Source organism: Monodon monoceros, unplaced genomic scaffold (assembly GCF_005190385.1).
Source record: "Monodon monoceros isolate NGI ecotype Baffin Bay Population unplaced genomic scaffold, NGI_Narwhal_1 Super_Scaffold_1, whole genome shotgun sequence".
Taxonomy (NCBI): domain Eukaryota; kingdom Metazoa; phylum Chordata; class Mammalia; order Artiodactyla; family Monodontidae; genus Monodon; species Monodon monoceros.
In genome coordinates this window covers 47,487,787-47,502,774 of record NW_021703765.1, presented here as the reverse complement: position 1 = coordinate 47,502,774, position 14,988 = coordinate 47,487,787, and positions in this window count along the sequence as shown.

Below are 14,988 nucleotides of genomic sequence, written 5' to 3'. Positions count from 1 at the left end.
TCTTATCTACAATGCATGGAAGTAGGAATAGAACTGGTAGGTCTGGATGAATAGAAAAGGGATTTGGGAGTAATTAACCCTTTGCCCTGCCATTCCCGGGCCTGCCTGACCCAGCTGAAAAGTTAACCAACTTCAGATCACAATATGCTTCAACAGAATTCCCCATTGCCTGGATCCACCTAGGATTCTTTTTTTTTTTTTTTTTTTCTGCGGTACGCGGGCCTCTCACTATTGTGGCCTCTCCCGTTGCAGAGCACAGGCTCGGGATGCACAGGCTCAGCGGCCATGGCTCACGTGCCCAGCCGCTCCACGGCATGTGGGATCTTCCCGGACTGGGGCACGAACCCATGTCCCCTGCATCAGCAGGCAGACTCTCAACCAGTGCGCCACCAGGGAAGCCCACCTAGGATTCTTTTGTTCACTTGTTTCGGGACGGTAAACTTAGGAGGCCACAACTACTACTGCCCATCCCACATCCCAGCGATTCCCTCCAGAATAGGATTCCCTCCAGATTACAGTACCCAATGTTTGTGGCCCTGCAGTTTTGTCTTAAGCCTGAAACACCCCAAAACGCACTTCATGCACTGTATGTTTTAAAAACACTCCCCCCGGTGCCAGTGTGACTTTGAAGTGCTGCAGGAGCGCACTAAAGGCTTATTAAAAGGAGGATTTTATGAACTGAGACTTTGGGGAGGGCTTTGGGTAAATATTGCCTAGAATGCTGAAAAGTAGGTCAGATGTCATCGGGCAAATCCAAATAATTTGAGTTGGAAATTAACCATCCCCTAAACCTACGTATTAAGTGTTTGGTAGTTATTATTAACCCAAGACCATCAAGGCTATGATGTCATTGTTTTTTATCTCTTAAAAGCTGTCTAAATTTTTTTTGTCATTTGTGCCATACACAGATTTAATAACTGAAATGAGTTGGTATATTTTCAGATACTAAATTATTTTTATCTAGACTTAATTCTGTGCCTGTCCTTCTTTTCCCAGATGTGTGACACACAGATGTCTAAGCAACTGCCTTCCACTAATGATTGATTTTGCTAGGTCCCCACACAAAAAGTTTAGGATGGTCCCCTCTATCTGTAGTTCCTTGATTGCTAGCAACAAGCGGTGACACTGGCTAACTTAAGCAAACAGGGAATATATTGCACAGTATCAGAAAAACATCTGAAAATCTGGCCCAGCAAGGACAGGACTAGGGCACTTCCAGGGATCTGGGTAGGGGGAACTAGTCTACAAGTTTTCCAGGTTGCTACCGCTGGCAAAGAATAATTTCCATTTATTTTTGTTTTCCTATCCTTTTGTCTTCCCCCTTCAGAAGAGGCAAAATTGAGAGAGAGACGTACAGAGAAACAGACACCTTTTGGTGTACAGGGCAGGGTGCCTTGGCTGACAATCCCACAACACTACAGTAAGTCCCCTACATACGAACGAGTTTCATTCTGAGAGCACGTTCATAAGTCCAATTTATTCCTAAGTCCAACAAAGTTAGCCTAAGTACCCAACTAACACAATCAGCTATATAGTACTGTACTGTGATGGGCTTATAATACTTTTCACACAAATAATACACAGAAAACAAACACAAAAATAAACATCTTTAATCATATACTACAGTACCTCGAAAAGTATGGTAGTACAGTACAACAGGTGGCATACAGGGGCTGGCATCAAGTGAACAGGCAAGAAGAGTTACTGAGTGGAGGAGGGAGAGGAGGTGGGAGATGGTAGAGCTGAAGGATGGTCAGCAATAGGAGACGGAGTGCAAGCTGCAATTTCAGTCACGCCTGATATTGATGGAACGCACATTCGCATCTTTGAAAGTTCGCAGCTTGAAGGTTTGTATGTAGGGGACTTACCTTCCACAGGGGAGGTAGTTCCCCACTGACGCACGCGAGCACACACATTCTAGCCAGGTCCAGTGCTATTACCAGAAGAAAGAGCAATGGATTATGGGCAGCCACAATCACAAAAATGCCCATTATATTCTCTTTTTTGTTTTTCAATCAAACCCTTCCCTTTATAGCTTTTCTCATAAGGCACGGGCTCCTTGGGCAATATTTCCAACTCCATCTTTAGCCCTTTGCTCTATTCATCATGAATATACCCCTGCTTTTCCATCCATAACTGTCTGGTCACGCAATGTGCCTGACAATTACACTACCCCTTCTTGGAAGCCTCAGAAAGTCTGCCTTGCCCATAGTCCCCTAGTGAGGGCTTCCTTACGCAGCCTATGATTCTTGGCTCAGCGGAAGGCGCAGGGCTGGGAACGTTTTTATCAGGCTTACCAAAGGCCCGTAGATATGCTCTGCCCGATAGAAAAGATCTCTCCTGGGTACTATTAAACCATCTAGATTCTCTCTGGGTCCATTTGCCTGTGAAGTATACAAAGTACAGTGTTTAGCCAGGGTAGAAGCAGAAAAACATAGAGAGGGAAGTGAAGGCAGAGAGAAAGCAGAAACCATGGGCTGGCAAGAAGGAGAGCAGAAAAGAGGTGATTGGGAATAGCTGAAGCAAGAGCAGAGAGAATGAGACGTGGAGTGTGGAAACACTAGTGTAGGGAGCAAAGGGTGAGGCTCCTGGCTGAGAAGGCGCTAACTGCTGGCTGCAGCTGTATCTTCAACCACCTGTCAGAGCAGCACAGATGTTTCTGCTTTCATCTATCTACATTGTTGCAATACATTCCTACACTTTGTATTGCAAACAAAGTGATGTAACCTGATGTAACATCGCTTTGATGTTAACCTGAGTGTTTCTCTGTTCCTTGACCCAGAGAGAGACTCACACCATGACGACCACTTTCTTGCTCTCAGCTCTCTCGTTCTTCAAATCTCTAACAAACAACCCTGTCGATACGGCCTTCCTTTTCAACAGCTACCCCTCCCTTTAAGGTCTCTACAGCTCTTTGCTCTCGTGAAACTTCTACAACACATCTCTTTTCCAGATTCCCCCTAACCTCCACTGTCCATTCCTGAGTAACCACCTGTCAACACCTGATACAGCCAGCTCAAGGGCCCCACTCTCTCTGTGAGTTACCATAGCGTGTGACATTAGTCCACTTACTGAAGTCACAGAGATCGAAGAGAGGGGATTTGATGGGCCAGTCTGAGGCCTGCATTGGAAGTACGGATTCCAGACTCCTGGATCTTAGATCTGGAAGAGTCAGCAGAAACCACCAAGCCCAACTTCACACCTAAAGCCAGATTGTCCTCAACCACATTCTGAAGAGGTATTTGCCCAGCCCGAGAACCTCCTGGAACCGGCAGATAACTGCCTCACAGTGTAGCTCAAACCACTTTCCCTGACTGCATTATTACTGTTAGAAGTTCCTCTTACAGAGGCAAATGCTAGCTCCACACAGCTCTCACCTGTTAGTCAATATAAAGCTGAACAGAACAAACTGAATTAGCCTTTCACAGGCCATTCTTCTAAAAAGTTAAAGAAAACTAGTGTGAGCTGCTCTGATTTTTCTTTCCTGGGCTTACATTCCCAGATGCTCCAACCTGTGCTCACGTTCCAGCTGGCCGTGGCATTGACACAGTTTGTACTTTTATCTCTTAAACTTTAGCACCCAGGATTAAGCAAATCACATCTGCTTCTATAGAGCTAAAGAGTGTAAAGAAATCTTAGACCTAGTCTATCAACTTTGCTAAACTAAACTTTGCCTTTTTTCCATCCTTATTATCTTGGCCTCTCCACTGCCCTCTGGTGGTGGCTAATTTTTTGTCAAGTGATAGAGAATTGGAGAGAAAAGAGATTGGTGAAAGGCGGAAGGTAATGCAGCAAAAAAAAAAAAAGTGATTACACTTATATACAAATTCTTGGCCTCATGAAATTTATAATATAATTTTGAAGGCAAAGTATACAGTGAAAATTAACAAGAAAGACAAGCCATAATAACACCTAAAACTGACAAATAAAATAAATTCTAAAGGATTTGGGAAGATGAGATCAGTGAGGACTAGAATAGAGAAGATGTACAGAAGTGCTGGCATTTACGTGTAGCCTCAGCTTTAGATCGGAGACACCAGGAAATGGGAAATGAGTACCTTCAACATAGTAAGCTTGAGAGATGCAGCAAGAAACTGAAGACGTGAGAGTATATTTGGGGCAAGAGTTCAGGGCTAGAAAGAGATTTATGAATCACCCACAAATATCCATAACATTGTAGGATTACCAACAGAAAGAAGATTGGATGACGTGTAAGGACTTACCAGAGCAGAGAGAATCTGTCATCCATCCATGGCTTCATTAGTAAGTAAATACATATTAACTTAGTAATTGACATGATTTTGTGAGTGGATACATGTGCAAGGCACTGTTTTAGGCTGAGAGAAAAAAAGATGACTCTGGTAACAGCCTTGCCTTCAGGAATTTAAGAACTTAGTAAATGCAGATGAGGCAATGTAAGACGTGTACATCAGCAGGTATATTAAAAAGAGATAGAAAACAGTAAGAACCATAAGCAAAGTTCAGACAAAGGAGGAATAAGAGGAAGAAAATTTTGTTTTCGAGCTGGGGCTATCAGTGAATACTTTACAGGAAAGATGGCTTTTAAAGTTAAGCCATTAAGATGGATAGGATTTGACGGTGTGGAAATGGTTGGGGAAACGATGTGTTAAGCAGATGAGACGTGAGCAAAACCGGCTAAGACGAGGTGGGTGACATAAAGCTAGCACAGGGCCTTACACAGTGTAGACCACACTGCAAATTCATGAAACTAAACACTGACTGGATTCTCAGCACTGCCCAACAACCCTCCGTCCTGAGCGGAAGCTGGAGGGGCAGGTAGTGGAAGGAGCTTTGAGAGAGACAAGCGGAGGTGACAGAGGGTTGAGAGCTCAGAGGTGAGGTCTGGACTAGAGAGCTACATTTGTGACCATCTGTGTCGAGGGGACGTGAAGCGATGAGCATTGCAGGAGATGGCCTAGGGAGAAAGAAGAACAGAGCAAGAAGATGAGGCCCAGGACTGAGCTTTGTTTCCTGTTCTTCACCGCACTTTTCTCCTCAAATTCCTCGCCCCACCAGCTCCCTGGCACACCCTCAGCAGATGACTTTGCCTCCTACTTTACCAAGGACACAAAAACCATTAGTTGAGCACCCCGCAAACTTCTGACCACCAAACCAGCAGGCTTACCTGCACCCTTCTTACTTTTCCTCTTCTGTTAAAATGGAAGAGGTACCCCTCCCGTCTAAGGCCAGAGCCCTCCCGTGCCGTGTTGCCAATCCCTCCTCCTCGGCAACCTCACTCCATCAACCTCTTCTAGATCTTCCAGTGCTCTCACGATGTACCCATTCCGCAAGGGTTCTCTAATCACTGCCATCTTTTAAAAACCCTCCTGCCAGAGAGTGGTACCGTCTCCCTCCTCCTTCAGAGTTAAACTGCTTGAAAGCATGGTCTCCGCTGGCTCTCCATCTCCTCTGCTCTCTGTACTCAGTTTCTGCTCCCACTACTCCATTGAACCTGCTCCCTGTGGACACCAAAGGCCTCCATATTGCAAAATCCAATGAACCCTTACAAGTCCTAACTTTTTTTTTTGCGGTACGCGGGCCTCTCACTGTTGTGGCCTCTCCCGTTGCGGAGCACAGGCTTCGGACGCGCAGGCTCAGCGGCCATGGCTCACGGGCCCAGCCGCTCCGCGGCATGTGGCATCTTCCCGGACCGGGACACGAACCCATATCCCCTGCATCGGCAGGCGGACTCTCAACCACTGCGCCACCAGGGAAGCCCACAAGTCCTAACTTTAATTGACCTTTGGCCATATTTGACACCAGTGACCCCTTCCCTCCTCCTGAGAATGCTCTTCCCTTGAATGTTGCAAGTTCTGCCCTAAACTTTACCTCTCTTCACACTCTCCTTGGGTGACCTCACATGCCCCCATGGCTTCCTAACCCTCCGTATGCTCACATCTCACAAATCTGTAACTTGGGTCCCAACATCACTCCTGAGCGCCTGATCACACACCAGTTCATCAAACTCAGTTACAACTAAAAGGGCAGCTGCTCCTGTCCCCTCCCCCAACTGGCAGCCCTCCTTCTCTTTCTCAGTGGCAAGCACTCTAGTCTCTATTCTTCACTCTCCCCATCCTACCTTTTGCCCCACACTCAACCCTAATCTATTCTTCACTCTGTAGTCAGAGGATGTTTCCAAAATTTCAATCTGATCAACTAATTTTCTTGCTTAGAATGCTACTCTGCCTCTTCCTTGCTTCGGGACGTAGTCTAAACTCCTTCGCATCAGTGTCCCGATTCGGCTCTCGTCATTATAGCCGTGGTATTTTACACTTCAGCAGTTGTGAACAACTTTCAGTTCCCCGTACTGACATGGTCTCTGATGGTTTAGGACCTTTGCCCACGTTGTTCTTTTGTGCCTTGAACTCTCTTCCCCAGCTTCCTCATCTCACCAAGGCTTATTCTATATGCAGTCTGAGCTTAGAAATCACTTCTCTCCAAAGGCCTTCCCTGACCGCCTACGACTGGGCTATGTATCCCTCCCATTAGGCTTTCCAATTTACCTTGTACTTACTCCTATGACAACACTTGTCACATTGTGCCACAAATGCGTCTTTGTCTGTATCTTTCATCAGACTAGAAGTGTACTGAAGGCAGGGAATGCCTTGTTCAGCAGTTCACCCCCTTTATCTAACACAGTGAATGGCACATATTAAGAAATCAATACATATTTGCTGAATTAATGAATGAACTTGGACTTTATGTCTAAAGTATTTTATCCAAGGTAGGAGGCAGCGTAGTAAAGTGGCAGGTGCGTAAAATTTTGAATCAGAAACCTGAATTGAATCCCAGCTCCCTGCCTCTTAACCAGCTGTATGACCATGAACAATCTATTTAACTTCTCTGAATTGAGAGCCTACCCAATGCCAGGCACTGTACTGAGTACTTGCAAGGTAAAGAAAAAGAAAGACATGGTAACTGCCATCAAGGGAGCCGAGTCCAAAACAACGTGTAGGAGGTAGGAGGAAAGAGCATCCCAGGTAGAGGGAGTAACGTGTGAGAACTGCAGACGATCAATTGATCGTGTGCCTTCCCAGGGGAAGTGGATATAGTTCAGTAAAGCCAGAAGAGAAGGTGCAGAACAGAGAGCTGGGATGAAGCAATGAGGCTGGAGAGATACAAGGAGCCACGTCATGAAGGGTCCTTTACAATGTGTCACAGAGTAGTTTGAGATTCATCCTCAAAGCCATGGAGTTAAAACCCCGAAGAGTTTTAAGCAGGAGAGTCACAGTATTAGCTCTCTATCAGAGAAAGAGCTACGCCTAGTGGTGAGGTGGAGAATGGGCTGAGAGCCAGTGAAGTCAGAGGCAGGTTAGGAGGCTTTTGAGTAGTCCAGTCAAGGGGCCACAGCTTTGGCAAGGACTTTGAGGACGGAGAACAGCAGTAGGAGACGGATTCAAGAGACATACGTGACAGAACAGAAAGAACCTGATGACTGACTGCATGAGAGGGGTGTGACACAAGGAAGGGTACAGAAGGCACCCAAGTTTCTGGTACAGGCAATTGGTATACAGAGGTGCCACTTACTGAGATGGGAACTGTGGAAGATGGAAAGGCTTTTGAAGAGAGGACTGATATGATCAGAGTGATCCTGCAATGACAGAGTTCTGTTGGCAGGAAGCAGGGTGGGAAAGGGACATGTCTGGAGTCGGGAAAATGAGCTAAGAAGCTACTGCAGTAGTCTGGGGGAGCTGAGAGGGACTGAACTAAGGTGAGCAGTGGGAATGGAAAGGAAGGTGGAGTAACAATAGACAGGGTCGGCAGTTACAGTGGAGAGTCCTAGAGGATAGGATTACATAGCTGCATTAGGAGGGCTGACCTGAAGGTCTTTGAAAGCCAAGCAGAACTGAGACTTGATGCAATAGGAAAAAATAAAACTTTACACTATTCCTGAACAAAGTAGCATGTGAGGAATACGAGTCTAGAGATAGTATGCAAGGAGTACACTAGAACTAGAATGAGTAAAGGATGGAACCAGAACTAGAGTGAGGAGAGAGTGGAGGCTGCAAGGGGAATTGGTTATCATTCCAATATAGCACTGTGAGAAAGTGGCTATTACCAAAGAAGCACATGAGATACAATACTTGTGACTCATTTTGTGTGAGATGTAAAAAAGAGGAAACAACTGACATGTAACCATGGTACATATAACATTCTCATAAATCACTTGTTTACATATCTACCTTCATCAGACTATGGTCCTCTTGAAATCAGAAACTGTGTCTTCTTTATATCTTTAATATATAGTCCATATTGTGGCATAGATCAAGACTCAGTAAATATTCTGAAGTGACCAACTCAATGAATAAATAAGTTGGAAGGGCAGATTATGTATGAAACCAAGGTAGTTTGGGGATGGTTTTGAATTTGGCTGTGAATTGAGTTTAAGATGACATCTAAAATGTCCACTTGTAAACGTTTTATAGATGCTTACAAAAAAGAGTAAGTGCTCAGAAGCTCAGTAGAGAGATGAAACCCAAGAGGTACGCCGGGCGGTCATCAGTATTAATCATCCCCACAGCCCCCTCCTGCCATCTGCATCTGAACAAACAACACTGCAGCCTCAGTGGCTTCCTGTTACAGCGCAGTGTGGTCAGGATGGAGGCTCTGCTCTGAGTAGCCGTTCAGGCCCGGGTTCCTTCCACGTGAACACCACCATCGTCAATGCACGGTCCCCAGGGTCACTGCAGGAGAGAGTGTAGAGGATTATCCTGCAGGTTTTACGGAGAAGCTGGAAAGTGGTTTGTATCACTCCATCATCCCGTTTTTGTTCTCTCAGGCAGGCTTCACAGAGTGCTGTTCTCGACTATCCATTTGCCTTTTCAATCCATTCTCTGCCCTCCTCTACTGTGCTCTGTGTCCTGGGAGGCTGGCCCCTAGGAAGGCTAAGCATTCTGGCACTCTGGCTTCCAGCTGGGTTCACAGAATGAGAGGAACCAGCAGGAGAGTGTAAACAGAAAGAGAGACAGGGGCTTCCCTGGTGGCGCAGTGGTTGAGAATCTGCCTGCTAATGCAGGGGACACGGGTTCGAGCCCTGGTCTGGGAGGATCCCACATGCCGCAGAGCAAGTAGGCCCGTGAGCCACAACTACTGAGCCTGCGCGTCTGGAGCCTGTGCTCCGCAACAAGAGAGGCCGCGATAGAGAGGCCCCTGCACCGCGATGAGGAGTGGGCCCCCGCTTGCCGCAACTAGAGAAAGCCCTCACACAGAAACAAAGACCCAACACAGCAAAAATAAATTAATTAATTAAAAAAAAAAAAAGAAAGAGAGAGAGGTTGAGGTATCTATCACATCATTACCCCCACCCTTTGTCAAGAACTCCTGACAGTGGCTGCATTTTTCTATAGCCACAGCTTCTGTTGGGCAGTCCCTGTTCTATGGCTCCAGCTCTTGCTGACCTCCAAAACTCTATTCCTTCAATTCTGGGGGTCTTAGCAGCTTCCTGCACTTAATAGTTCCTGGCTGCTTCTTGTGGGGTCCCTTAACCTTGCCCATTCTTCTGTAAATCATCCCTTCTTAATCTCCCCTCAGTCAAATCCTTTGAGTGTGCCATTTGTATCCTACTGAAACCCTAACTGACACATTGTTGACTAGCTCACATTCATTCCATTTCAGATACCAATGTGCTCTTTTACGGATGATTTAATTAATTTGTTCTATCAAAAAGAGTACAAGTGGACACTGTAGTCAAAATTCCATTTTAGAACCTCAGCCTGAAAGCTTTAAGTCCAACATACTCTATAGGAAGAGAGAATCCCTTGCTTTCATTAGACTCCAGAAATGGTTATGCAGATAACTCTTGTCTTCCTCCATAGCTACAGACACTCCATAAAGTGATATGAGTCACTCTATTCTCTTTCTCAGTAGTTTTATTCTTCCTTTTCCTGTTGGAGACCATTTCCACTTATGCACCCAAGGAAACATCATAGATGTATTTTCAGTAATACTAGATACCATTTTCTGAAAGCTAAGACACACGCTAGGTGCCCCATTATTTGTTTAACAACTTTCAAAATAGATATTAACATCTTTATTTCATAAGTAAGGAAACTAACACTTGGAGAAGCTAAATAACTTGTCCAAGGTCACACAATTAGTACATGAGTCAGGATATGAATCAAATACTCTATTTTTTTTTAGGTTTTTAAAATATATAACCCATTCGTTTTATTTATTTTATTTTATTGATTTTTTTAAAATTTTGGCTGCATTGGGTCTTAGTTGCGGCATGCGGGCTTCTCTCTAGTTGTGGCGTGCAGGTTTTCTTCTCTAGTTGTGGTGTGCGGGCTCCAGGGCACGTGGGCTCAGCAGTTGTGGTGCACGGGATTAGTTGCCCCGCAGCATGTGGGATCACAGTTCCCCGACCAGGGATCGAACACACGTCCCCTGCATTGGAAGGTGGATTCTCCAGCACTGAACCACTGGGGAAGTCCCCAAATACTCTACTTTTAAAGCTCATGCCCTTAACCTCTATGCTATCTTGCTAGGACCTAAATACCCATAAACCACGTGATGTGCTTAGAAATAAGTGGTGAGTAATTGTAAAACAGCAGTAGTGGGAAGGAGAGAGAGAGTGGGTATATAAATGAGGAGCTGACAGAGAGATTTGCTTGGCATCGTGCAAAGACCAGGGTTAACAGAGCTAGAGTGGTGGCAAGAATCACTTTAGATAATCAACGTAGGTCACGGGAGGTGGGAAAGAGGAAAAACTGATTTCGTATACACATTTAGAAAAAACAGATAAGAGGTCTAGAGTTTTGTTCCCACCAGCAGTTGCTGAGCTTCAGGTGGGAACTCCTTAATGGTAGGAACTGTGTCTTACTAATACTGATATCTCCAGCAAGCATGATGAATCGTCTACACAGTGTGCAGCAAAAAATATTCACTAAGTTAGACAGTGAAACTTCATACTGTTTTCTGTATGAAGTATTATAAAGATGTTTACTTTATAATGTTTATCACTTATACAGCTCTGTAAACTGTGATAAAAATAGTAGTAACATACAATAAGATGTTAAGATACAATAAGATGTAAGATACAATAGCAACATAACATACTATAACATATACTAAAATAATAATATTTACTGAATGTTTATTATATGCTAGGCAATATACTATGCCCTTTACACAGGTTAGATCATTTCATTTCCACAGTAATCCTATGAAATAGATACTATTATTGTCATCCTCAGTTACACACAAGGAAACTGAGGCACAGAGCTGTTAAGTCACACAGCTAATTGTTGGCAATGTCAGTATTTTTATCTAAGCATCCTGGCTCGGGAGCCCTTCCAAAGTATGTGAAGAAACTATATACCTATTGCAGCTTAAATGTATCCCATATCAAGTTCACAAGATGATGCTCAACAGTGCCTGGCTAAGGCTAATGATTCTGAACCTCTTCAGCGTAAATTAGTTAGGGTAGTTCAGCGTGCCACAAATAGCTGAAAATAGGTTTTGAAAAAGGCAATTATGTCTTTTCCTTTATACTTTCTTAGCTTTCTTGGAAATGAATTGCATACTGTCTTGCACGTAGCACAAAATAGGCACTTAATAAATATCTACTTAATTTAACGAAACTGGTAACTTTTCAGTAAGAAAAAGTATGAGAAGATATTAAAAGCAAAAAAAAATGGCGGTAGTAAAATATGCAAATAGTAGATATGAACATAAATCATCACTATTGCCTCCAACATACAAATTTTGCTACCTTTCGGAAGATGTTTCAATGAATATTTTCAAGACTACTGTTTAAAATGGTCACTAAGTCTTTAAGTTTTTAACTGCAGTAGAGAGCACATTTACCTGGAATGCTTTCTTTGAAAGCATCAGAATGATTTCCAAATATACCAGAGCTTTTTAATGAGAGGAAAAAGAGTTACATTCATTAACATTCTTTTCTTATGTAGGTGAATCTTGGGCCTGGACATTAAAACCAAAGCTCTGAGAAGACACTTCATGATGACCATTGTATGAAGGTGATTGAAAGACCTTGTTTTTTCAGGTTCTACTTCCTGAGGGTAATAACAATCCAAATTGACAAGGACTAGAATATCTTCTGTCAGATTTTAACATCTCACAATCTTACAGGGCTCTTCAGTTAGAATTCGAAAGGCCATTCATTCTAGGGTTAGTAGTTTCCCAGTCTCCCAGATCAGACATCCGGACACAGGCTGACATGGCACCCAGAGGCTGCAGCATCAGGCATATGCTTCGCACTTCCTCACTTCCTTTCATGAAACTCTCTCCCACCTCCAGATGAGCCCTTCCCCCAAGCATCTAATTTATGCATCTTTTCAACTAATATTTATTAAGTATTTACCATATGTTGGGGCTGCTTTTGATGTTGGAGACACAGTGATGAATGAGATGATACCATGTCCTCCTGCAGCTAATACATACATATTGAAGAAGACAGATCACACATATATTACAAATACGTAAGTTAGATCATGGTTGGATATAGATTCATAATTTGAAGAAATTACACTATCAGGATAATGGGACAAAGTGGGAAAGAAAAAATCACCTGTTTGCTCGGAGCTGGCCCAGCACTCACAGCTAGACCATGGTGTTCTCTGGTCAAACATAATTTTATGGCACATCAACATGAGAGAAAGTCACTCTGTGACTGTGATGGAGGCCAAAAAAAAAAAAAAAAACTACTACTCTGTAATCGTGCCTGAGCAGGGACAAAACCAAAACACTGCAACCACCAAAATCACCAACAGCCCCCCTCCCAGCTGACAAGAGCGAATGCTGCTTCTTCATTAACTGCAGCGGTAGCCCCACTCTGCTCCTCCTGCTTCCAAGATAAAGTTCATTAAGATACCCAGTCATACAATTACTCCCATTTCCTGACAGCCCCCAATCCAGAGAAAACCCCACTTCCTTCCCAAACCCTTAACAAGCCCCATGGTTAAGACTTTCTTACTGAGATGTCCCATGTTTCGTCAAGGTGTGCAGTCTTGCTTCCTGCTGGAAGCATCAATCAACAAGCCCCACTTTGTTGGACTGCAGTGTGTTCCTGGTGATCTTTGATTAACGGGCATCAACAATAAGGAGGGGGAAATTCTTTAATTAGGGTGGTTGGGGAAGTATCTGATAAAGGGGTGTCAGTGTGCTGAAGGCTGATAGGTAAGGGGATGGCATTTGAATATCGGGGAAAAAACACTCCCATCAGAGGGGAAAGCAAGTAGCATATACATATATGTATACATATACATGTTTTTTGTTTTTTGCTTTGCTGTGCTGCACGGCTTGCAGGATCTCAGTTCCCCAACAAGGGATTGGACCTGGCCCACAGCAGTGAAAGCCTGGAATCCTAACCACTAGGCCACCAGGGAACTCCTACAAACAGCTTATATTTTTATCCAACATTTTAAAATTTCACATAATCATCTCCTTTGGACACTGATTTTGGGGTAAGGGAAGGGAGCTGATCCTATTCTCTGTTTCTACTTTTAATCCAAGGAAAGCTTTTACAGAAAAACAAAACTGAAGTAACATGTAAGAGGTAAGGAGGTGGAAGGTGGAAGAGTCTTGTGCTGAGACAGGGTCACTATGCTTGATGCTGAGGAAGGCTGAGCCCTAGGTTCATCCTTCTCCAGTTCCCATCCACAATCCTCTTCTCTGTTGGCTGTAACTCAATCCTTCCTAAGGTTTTAACAACTAACAATAGAACTGGTAACTATCCCTTCTAGAACTTCATTCATTAAGAAGAGGTTTCTTACAAATTAAAAAAAAAAATTTCAAAAAGCCAGAGTTAATATTTTTGGCAAGTGGGGACCCAGGTCCTTCTTAATATTGGACCAGAAATAGTTATAACAGTGACCTTTAACTTCTACCACCAGGGGAACATGAGGTATTATGATGCTAAATGGCGGTAGTGCTTATCAAAATGTGTTCTAGTGATTCTACTGCTCTAAGATTTTAGGGAGTGGAGGGAGGGGGGAGGATTCCTTAGTTAAATTCTTTCTGAAAAGCTGGATGTTACTGTCCTCTCTTGGAGATTTATACTGTACATTAGAATATTAAGGGTTCTAAGAGTTTTAACATAAAATTATCAGATGAAGTGTGTTTAGCACAGAGATGATAAACTCGACTGACCACAGAACACCTCACTTTACCACCTTCTACTCTGAGGGATGAATTTCTGTGGAATACACATTTGGACACACTGCTACTGGGCAATCAGCCACTGCCCTTGAGACCACTGATATGGCTGCACACCTTGTTAGGAGATAGGGGTGCCTATTTCTGAAATGGGGGTGCTAACCGGATTAGTGCTGTACCAGGATCCTTACTGCACGGTTCCACAGTAGATAAGCTCTAGTATTATGCATTAGACGTCACCCTTTCACTCCCTTCAAATCTCCTGAAGTCAGGAGATGCCTGGCATCATTATTGTTTCTTACTACTGTGAGTATAATTGCCAGCTAATCTTCCCAGGCTGCAGTGTTACTTATTTATGCTGACATTAAAATATTCAAGGATTTCCTCCTATCCCCAGTAGCTTGCTAATCTTGACTCTGTTTCCTTGACTATTTTTTTTCTTTGAGAGCTTCTCCTTAAAACTTATATTTTAGTATCCAGAATGTTAATCTTCCTTTGTACCTCTATCACATTTCTTGGCCATAATTGGTCAAACCGTTGGCCAGAACACAAACAACTGGCGCAAACAGAACCTATAGCCTCAGCAGTCACTGGCCTGTGTCTGCCACATTGGCTTTCATTAGCTGGAAGCACACAACAAACACAGGGAACTGGGGAAAGACCCATTATTAATAGTGTGCCAAGGTGTTTGTGTTTTGTTTCTTTAATATTTTAAGGACATATTTCCCTAAGAGAAATATTTTAGAAACAGATGATATGACTACAGGTCAATACTATATGGGCAGAATTCTGCTGGTCTGGGTCCTAGAGAGACAGTTGCCAACATGAGGTTATATGTGAAAGAAATTT